This window comes from Neolamprologus multifasciatus, chromosome 9 (assembly GCF_963576455.1).
Source record: "Neolamprologus multifasciatus chromosome 9, fNeoMul1.2, whole genome shotgun sequence".
In the NCBI taxonomy this organism is placed as follows: domain Eukaryota; kingdom Metazoa; phylum Chordata; class Actinopteri; order Cichliformes; family Cichlidae; genus Neolamprologus; species Neolamprologus multifasciatus.
This window is the reverse complement of record NC_140447.1, coordinates 5,886,587-5,894,690: the sequence shown is the minus strand read 5'-3', so window position 1 is coordinate 5,894,690 and position 8,104 is coordinate 5,886,587. Positions and strand designations below refer to the sequence as shown.

The window sequence follows — 8,104 nt, the reverse complement described above, 5'->3', positions numbered from 1 at the left end:
ACACACGTGAAAAGACCCAGGAAAACAGAGTTAACGATAAAAACGATAACAAAATAACGCTGAAAACCGATAAAAACCCTGAAAACTATACATTTCACACCTGAGCCTCAACTCTCACGGCCCGGTACCAAACGACTCACGGACCGGTACCGGTCCGAGGCCCGGGGGTTGGGGACGCTGATTAAGAGGACCCGAGGGAAGCTCAGAAAGCTAAGCAGAAGTTATTTGGAGAGGAGAGTGACTGCTGTTGGTTGAAGAGAGGTAAAAAATTTCAGTGGTGTGGAAACATTATGGGTTCAGTCAGACGTGGATCAAGTAGACACAGTGTGTAAACTTTGCTACAGTGTCGTAGCTGCACCACAGAGCAACACTGCAAAGTTCACTAAACATAGATGTTTACATTTTTCAATTATTTTTTATATTGCAAACATTTGCACTGTTATCAGTATTTGCACTATTTTATATTGTTTTTTGACAATCTTTAAAGTCATTATTCAACACATTGTTATTGTTAAATAAATATTGTCAAATAATCGAGATCTCAATTTCAGTGAAAATAATCGTGATTATCATTTTTGCCATAATCGAGCAGCCCTACAGGTCACACATATTTTTATTTTTAAACCTATATTTAGGTACATTAGCAGTGTTTAGGTTAGTCTGACTGGAGTTTCTAATATTCCTCTTTGGTTCCTGTTACGTCCCCACGATGAAGGTCTAGGGGTGTGTGGGGACTTGTAACAAATTTTGTGTCTCTGTCCTCTGAGTGTCCTTGTGAGTTCTTTCCCTTTTTTGTTCCCATGTCTCTCGTCACTCTCTGTCTCTCGTCTCCATTAACCGTGTCCATGTCGCTCTCGTTGTCTCCTCCCATTATCTCCCTAATCCATCTGGTTTCCCTGAAAGTCCTTTCCACACAAAAGCAACCTCTTGTGTGAGTTAGTCTGTATCTTAGTGCTTCCTGTTTTACTTTTGTTAGGGTTCAAATATTGAGGAGGGATACAGGAGGAATTCAAAATCACAACCCTGGTCCAGGAGGGTTAGGTCAAACGATGATTTTAATCAACACACGTGTGGGGAGATGAACGCTGCAAAACATCAGCTGTAGATCTCCGCCCAATAATATACAAGCAGTTGTTTTTATAGCATCAGGGTAATATTTATGATGCCCCCTTATATGCATAAGTCTCAAAACCACAAATGTTCTGTTGACAACTTTTGGCACAGTTTGAAAAGAACATTCTCCTCACCTCCAAGCCAGGTGCTTCCTGTAGCTCATCTCGCTCTTGCTTCTCCAAAACCTCAGGGCATGCTCTGCAACAAAACTATCAATTCTGCAGACTCAAAATGCAGTTGCAAGCAAAATATGTCTGAACTCTTACCTAGAAATGAGTCTACCTAAGATGTGTGTGTATATGTCTCCCGACCTCAATTACACTTTGTTTCACCTCTCACCTCACCTACTAAAGCTCACAACCAGACAGAGGCCACTCTCATATGTGTAACAATCTACTAAAACTATATATGTATATATTGAAAAAATGCTTTAATTAAATGCCACTACTCAAAGCTTAATATTAAGATTATAAATGAATAATCGAGTTTTGTATTTATTTTTCCTTCACGCAATAAAGCTGGATGTCCTGCCTGCTCCACATGCTCATGACAATTTATCTGCAACATATTTCTTCTTCTGTCACCTGATGTAAGTAAGTAAGTAAGTAAAATTCTATTTATATAGCACCTTTCAAGATAAAATGTGCTTCACAGAAGCAAAAACGGATATACAACCTTGAACAAACAAAATCAACCAAAAGCAAGTTTAAACAGATAAGTTCTTAACTGCTATGGAATAAAGGAAATATTTTACTGCTACTCATACTCATCATTATTACCATTGCATTAATTAACTTTGCATTAAGTCATAATGGTAAATGGCCTGCATTTGTATAGCGCTTTTCTAGTCCTTAAGGACCCCAAAGCGCTTCACACTACATTCAGTCATTCACACATTCACACACTGGGGATTAGGGCTGGGCGATATGACCCAAAATTCATATCTCGATATTTTTTAGCTGGGTGGCGATATACGATATATATCTCGATATTTTTTTAAAGCCATAAGTTAAGAACAAAAAGAGAGTTCTTAGTCACACTGTATCCCAGATGTCACACAGGCATTTTTATTTACATACAGCATAGATTTACATGAAGAAATTACTCAAAAATAAATTATGAGCATTTATTAAATAATAATGCTCCATAAATAAAAGAAAACAATGTTGTTTTTGTGCATAACAAAAAGCTCATAATTGTGCAGTCAAAATGTAAACTAACAGACGCTGAGCATAATAACAAAGACAGATTTCACAGCTGCTCTGTTCCCAACTTCTACTGCGTGACTGACAGCCTTGAGTTTGAAATCCTCTTTGTAACCGTGTCTCTTAACAGGTGCCATTTATGGTCCTTATACACACACAATAAGGTAATATTACGTTGAAGCACGGTACGTATCACTCTGCGAGGCTCCAGACTACGGTAGCCGTTATGCTCCGACAATCTATCACGCACTGCAACGCCACAGCTTACCAAAGTCGTACTAAAACATTTTTTGACAGATTGCTGAGCGCCGTGTACCACCTAAAATCGGTTCGCGGTCAGTAAGCACAACCAGAATTCATACATAAGGCGCGCTGTCAACTTTTGAGTAAATGAAAGGATTTTAGGCCGTGCAGCCCCTGTGGGCTGCATGTCGTTAGCATGGTTAGCTCGTTAGCATGGTTAGCTCGTTAGCGCGGTTAGCTCACTAACACGTTGACGCTGTCCAGCCCCACAACTCGCTAACGGAGATTTGCCGTGTCCATCTTGTCGCTGCCTGCAGGTGAAGCTATGGGGGAGGAGGGGGAGTTCTGTTCAGTGAAGGAGAGGCGAGGCCAGTACTGTTGCTTAAAGACAAAAGTGGACGAAAGAGAGGCAAACTTGTGGCTCCACGAGTATAATTATAACGTAACATAGACTATATCGATATAAAGGATATTGTCACATCTTATATCTCGTATGAAAATATATCGATATTTTTTAAAAACTCGATATATCGCCCAGCCCTACTGGGGATGGCAGCTACATTGTAGCCACAGCTGCCCTGGGGCGCACTGACAGAGGCGAGGATGTCAGTGCGCCGAAATTTTATTAATCAAATTAATAAAATTTCATAAAAGCATTTATTGAAGCTGTTGGCATTACATTAACATTTTTATTACAGGTACAGCTATGACCATTTTATACACATTGCATTTTGTGCTTATTAAAGAGTTGGAGCTCGGTCAATTAATTGGAGGTTGTAAGCCTCGTTCGGCGCGATGTCCGGATCTATTGTGTAAGTGACTTGGAGCTATAGAAGGTTAAAACTGCATACACGCCTACAAAACACATATAATACATATAATCTAGAAACAGGCCTGAATGTATTCAGCTTCTTGTTGCATTTGAGTTTGCCTAGTAACAGGTGACAGAAGATGGGCCAAAGAGGAGGACAAGTCCCTGGGGATCTTCAGGGCCTGAATTCCTCGCCATTTTTGGAAAAAGATGCCAGAGAGGGGAACTTTGGTGTCTGCATTTATCTCTTAAAATTGATCATTGTCTGTAAAAGATGCAAATTATGTTCTTGTAAAACGCGAGAAGAGGTGTTAACCAACCCTGACGTTATAAAAGCAATCTGAAGTGTATTTTTGGGCGGAGATCTACATCTGATGTTTTGCAGTGTACATCTTCCCACACGTGTGTTCAATAAACTCATCTGTTTGATTGCATCCTTCTGGGCCGCTGGTATTTTGTTTTGGTTCTCAACCTCGCGAATTGGGACACTGCTTATTAAAAGAAATGACTGAGTCCACAGATCTCAAACTCAAAGGGAGTGAGTTCCAGAGTCTGGGAGCCACTGATACAAACGCTCTGTTTTTACCTTGTATGCTGGACAACCAGCAAGCCCTGGTCACAAGACCTCAGGGACCTGCTGGGACGATAAGGAAGAAGAAGATCACTGATGGGAGCTACACCGTGCAGGGCCCTATAGGTCATGATTATAATCTTAAAATCGACCCTGATCTTGACGGGGAGCCAGTGCAGTTGAATTAGCAGGGGAGGGGCATGAGAGTTTTTGGGATGCTTTGTCAGAAGCCTAGCAGCAGCATTTTGAACACCCTGCAGTCGTTCCAGGGAGGCGTTACTTAAGCAAGTAAAGAAGGAATTACAATAATCTACGCGAGATGAAACAAAAGCAAGAATAATCATTTCCAATTCAGAGCGTGACACAATGGGACTCAGCTTAGCAATATTTCTTAAATGGTAAAAACAAGAGCGAACCAAAGATGTAGCGTGTGTGTCCAGAGCTGGATCAAAGGTAACACCGAAGTTCCTAATGGAGGGTTTAATATAAGAAGCACGAGGGCCTAGATTTTAAGCACGAGGGTTGTATAATATATAATGTTCTTCTCCCCCTTTTGCACAAGTGGAGGAGCAGTCAGGTTACATTTCACTGCGTGTTATACTTGTATACGAATAAAGAATCATGACTCTTGTCTCAACATCTGACTTCACCTGTTGACATACCTGATAACTGATGTCTAATTATCTGTTAATGTTAGCCATTAATTTTGCCAAACTTAATTTTCCAAAATAATTTCATTGATCATTATCAGTAATTTAGTTTTAATTTTTGTGTTTAGTTTTTATTTCTGTTTTAAGTTTTTCACATCTAGTTTTAGTTGTGAGTTCAGTTTTAGTGAACTACAATAACTTTTGTGTGTTTTGTTACGCTTCTTCCTGTTGGGGCGGAGCCAACAGTTTGTGACGCAGTATTTTCAAGACCGTCATGTTGAATCTGCGTCTAACACACATCAAATGTTCATTTACAAAGTCCGCTCTCTGTCTCCCGCTGCCCCTGTGAATATAAACACCCGGAGCTCAGAGGCTCTCCGGCCGAGCTCAGACCACATTCAGTGTGTTTAGTCTGATTCCCGAAGTCTGATCACACGCAGAGAAAATGGCGGACACACTCGGCCTCATTAGAAAACATTACACACTCGCTGTGTCCCATTTCAGGGTCTGCACGCTTGAAGTACGCATTTTAAGTGCGGTTACGTCACCGCCACGCGACGACGGCTGTCCCAATTCGAAGTGTACTTCAAATGCACACTCCAAATGCGCCGTCGATTTCCCCAAATATCAAGCGTGGTCCGGTGCATGCTTCGTGGTCCCATATATCCCACAATTCATAGCGCGGCGGTGGGTGTGGATAATTTTGCCGCAAAATACGGCAGAAGGGAGCGGCCGAAAAGTGAACTGTCAAAAGTAAGTACTGAATATGACGTCACTTATTCATGTGCGAATGTTTAATAATGAAGAACATTAAAACATTGCTGTTGGCCACATGTCGGCAAAGTTATGTGACACTAGTGATGTTTGTACTTTCAGCATTAACTTGGTTTTAAAGCCTCTACTTCTAAATATACATATAGTCGACCTTAATCTTACAGAGAATCTGATGATTTTATGGATAATTAAAGTCAGTCATATATCCACAAACACAACAAGCTGAAAGTCAGTGATATATATATATATATATATATATATATATATATATATATATATATATATATAAATAATCTGACAATACTATAATATTGGCCATATTATATTTACATTACCATAGTGAGATGACTTTAGTCTCATGAACAACATTAACTAATTATTATTTACTAGCTAATCTTAAATGACTGTTCAGTACAGAAATGAAGCCCTTGAATCATGTTTTACGGTCCTGTGGATCAGCCTCAGATACTCAACTAATCAAAGTGATGTCATGACAAAAATGAATGACCAACAAAACATTTTTCTCCTTCATTTATGTCACACAAAGCTGTATGAAACGTGTCTCGCGGTTAGTATCATGGTTGCTAAGCAACCTGAACAGCGCGACGAAGCATATACTGTCCCATTTCACAAGCCTCTCACTTCCGCACTTCTCGTACTTATAGTACGCACCGTACGTAGTACGCGTAGTGCGCGTACTTTAAGCGTGCAGACCCTGAAATGGGACACAGCCACTGACTTTAATGGAGAGACCGGAAATACAAACACACACAGTTTGTTGTGTGAAGAAATCAAACATGAGCTGAACAAACAGTAAAGTTCCTAAAGACAAACTGTTAAAGGAGGAAACAAAGCAAACTTACAGCTTCTTCACACACCAACAACAAGCTCCACTCCACGAAGTTCAGCAAAGAGAAACTTTGAGCAGGAAGGAAACACCCAGAGAGGCGTTTGGGGACACTCAAAAGCATCGAAAAGTCCGTGTTGCATTCAAGTGAAACTTGGAAATTCACAAATCTTCAACTAAGTCCTTAATTGAAGATTTATTTCTGCTGGTTTTCCAGTTTGAAGCACAAACATTTGTCATCACTTTGTTGTTCTTCTTCCTGCAGCGTTTGAATGTTTCAACACTGAACTGATGTTTGTTCAAGGCTCATTTCAACCTGTTGAAGTCATGAATGAAAGTGCAGACTGAGAGTGGATCACATGATGTTTAAGGTGTGTCATGTGACATGTTCAGTATTGTCACACATGTCTAGATTGTCCCTGATATCATAACTGCTCAAACACTGATGATTATATTTGAAGAATTATTACTGATGGCAGCAAAGTTTGAATCGAGCTCTCTGTCTGTGCTGATTTGTCGCCCTCTGGAGGTCAAAACACAAACTGCATGATGTCACTGTAACCACCACAGTGACAGGAAGTGTTTTTAAATGACTGAAACACTGAAATGATGCTAACGGCTGTCGTTAGGCTCACTGACAGCAGTGCTGATGTGTTCATGTCAAACACTGGCTCAGGTCAGACTCCTTCATCCTTCTCCACAGCCACACAACGACATGTTTAAGGACCAGCGGACTTTCCAGCATCACATCTTAGCTTGGTGTCTCAAATGAAAGAATAGATGTGGATCTGTGTCAGAGAGCAGCTTCTTCCTACATTGGTTTCCACGAGCATCAGTCCAGCTGCTTAAATTAAATTAAATTAAATTAAATTAAATTAAATTAAATTAAATTAAATTAAATTAAATTAAATTAAATTAAATTAAATTAAATTAGGGCCCAGCAGAAGGTGGAAGAGGAGGAGGATGGCTCAGTATCTGACGCCCTGTGACTGTCACTGATGCTGCCCACACATCTGATCTGTTTTCCTGTTGGATGGAAACGGGCCACCATCTGGCATGTCTCGTAGTCTGTGTGACATCCCTCGTGTCATGTCAGGTTAAGTGTTTTCAGGATTGTTGTGCAGTTCATGTTTAAGTTATTCATGTATTGCATTGCCTTCTCATGCACTCTGCACAAGGTCCTGTTCACAGTCATTGCCAGTCCTCCTAGTTTTGTCATAGTCATGTCACAGTTCTCTTAGTTTCAGTTCTCCCAGTGTAGGTTCTCCACTGCCCTTTCTGCTTTATGTTGCCCTGTATCAGCCATAATAAAGGCTCACCTTTTGTTATAGATATTTCTGTCTCCGCGCCTGTGTCCAACACACACACACACCTCCGCACAGTCTGCCTCAGCCGATTGTGACACAGTTATCAGCCCCATAACTGTGGCTCAGATTGGCCCTCCTGCACCTGCTAGCAGGCTCAGTAGGTTGTTATCGCCAATTCATGAGCCGGACCGCTTTGTCCCAAAAATATTGAAACCATTGACATGATCTTTATTTTAAAACAGTTGAGCAGATCCAGTGTATGTCATCAGTGAGCTGGTGAAAAGATGCCAGGACAAGAACATCAGCCTGAACTTCATATACGACACTGTGTGTGTGCTGTCCTCACATATACATGTCAGTATCTTAGTTTACTATATGGCACAAGAAAGACATTTCCTATTTATAAAACACTGTTTGGTGTTTATCAGACAAACGCCCACATAGCAGGCAGGTCTGACCCGGATCTGGTATCAAGCCGGCACTGCTGGCTGACTTCCATGAGACGTATGTCATCCAGATACGGGCCAGGCCTGGCATAGATGCCACTGTTTATGTGACTGCATGCCATATCTGGCCTGATTGT

The 8,104-nt window shown here is 40.8% G+C and overlaps 1 long non-coding RNA gene across 1 annotated transcript; it reads right to left on the bottom strand.

Annotated features, from left to right (window-relative positions):
* Nucleotides 1–626: 626 nt before the first annotated feature.
* LOC146510902 (uncharacterized) lies at nt 627–6,908 on the bottom strand. The gene is made up of 2 exons (XR_014876119.1): nt 6,231–6,908; nt 627–1,311 (listed from the first exon to the last, which is right to left on the bottom strand). It is a non-coding gene; the product is annotated as an uncharacterized LOC146510902 (long non-coding RNA).
* Between the last annotated feature and the right edge of the window lie 1,196 nt (nt 6,909–8,104).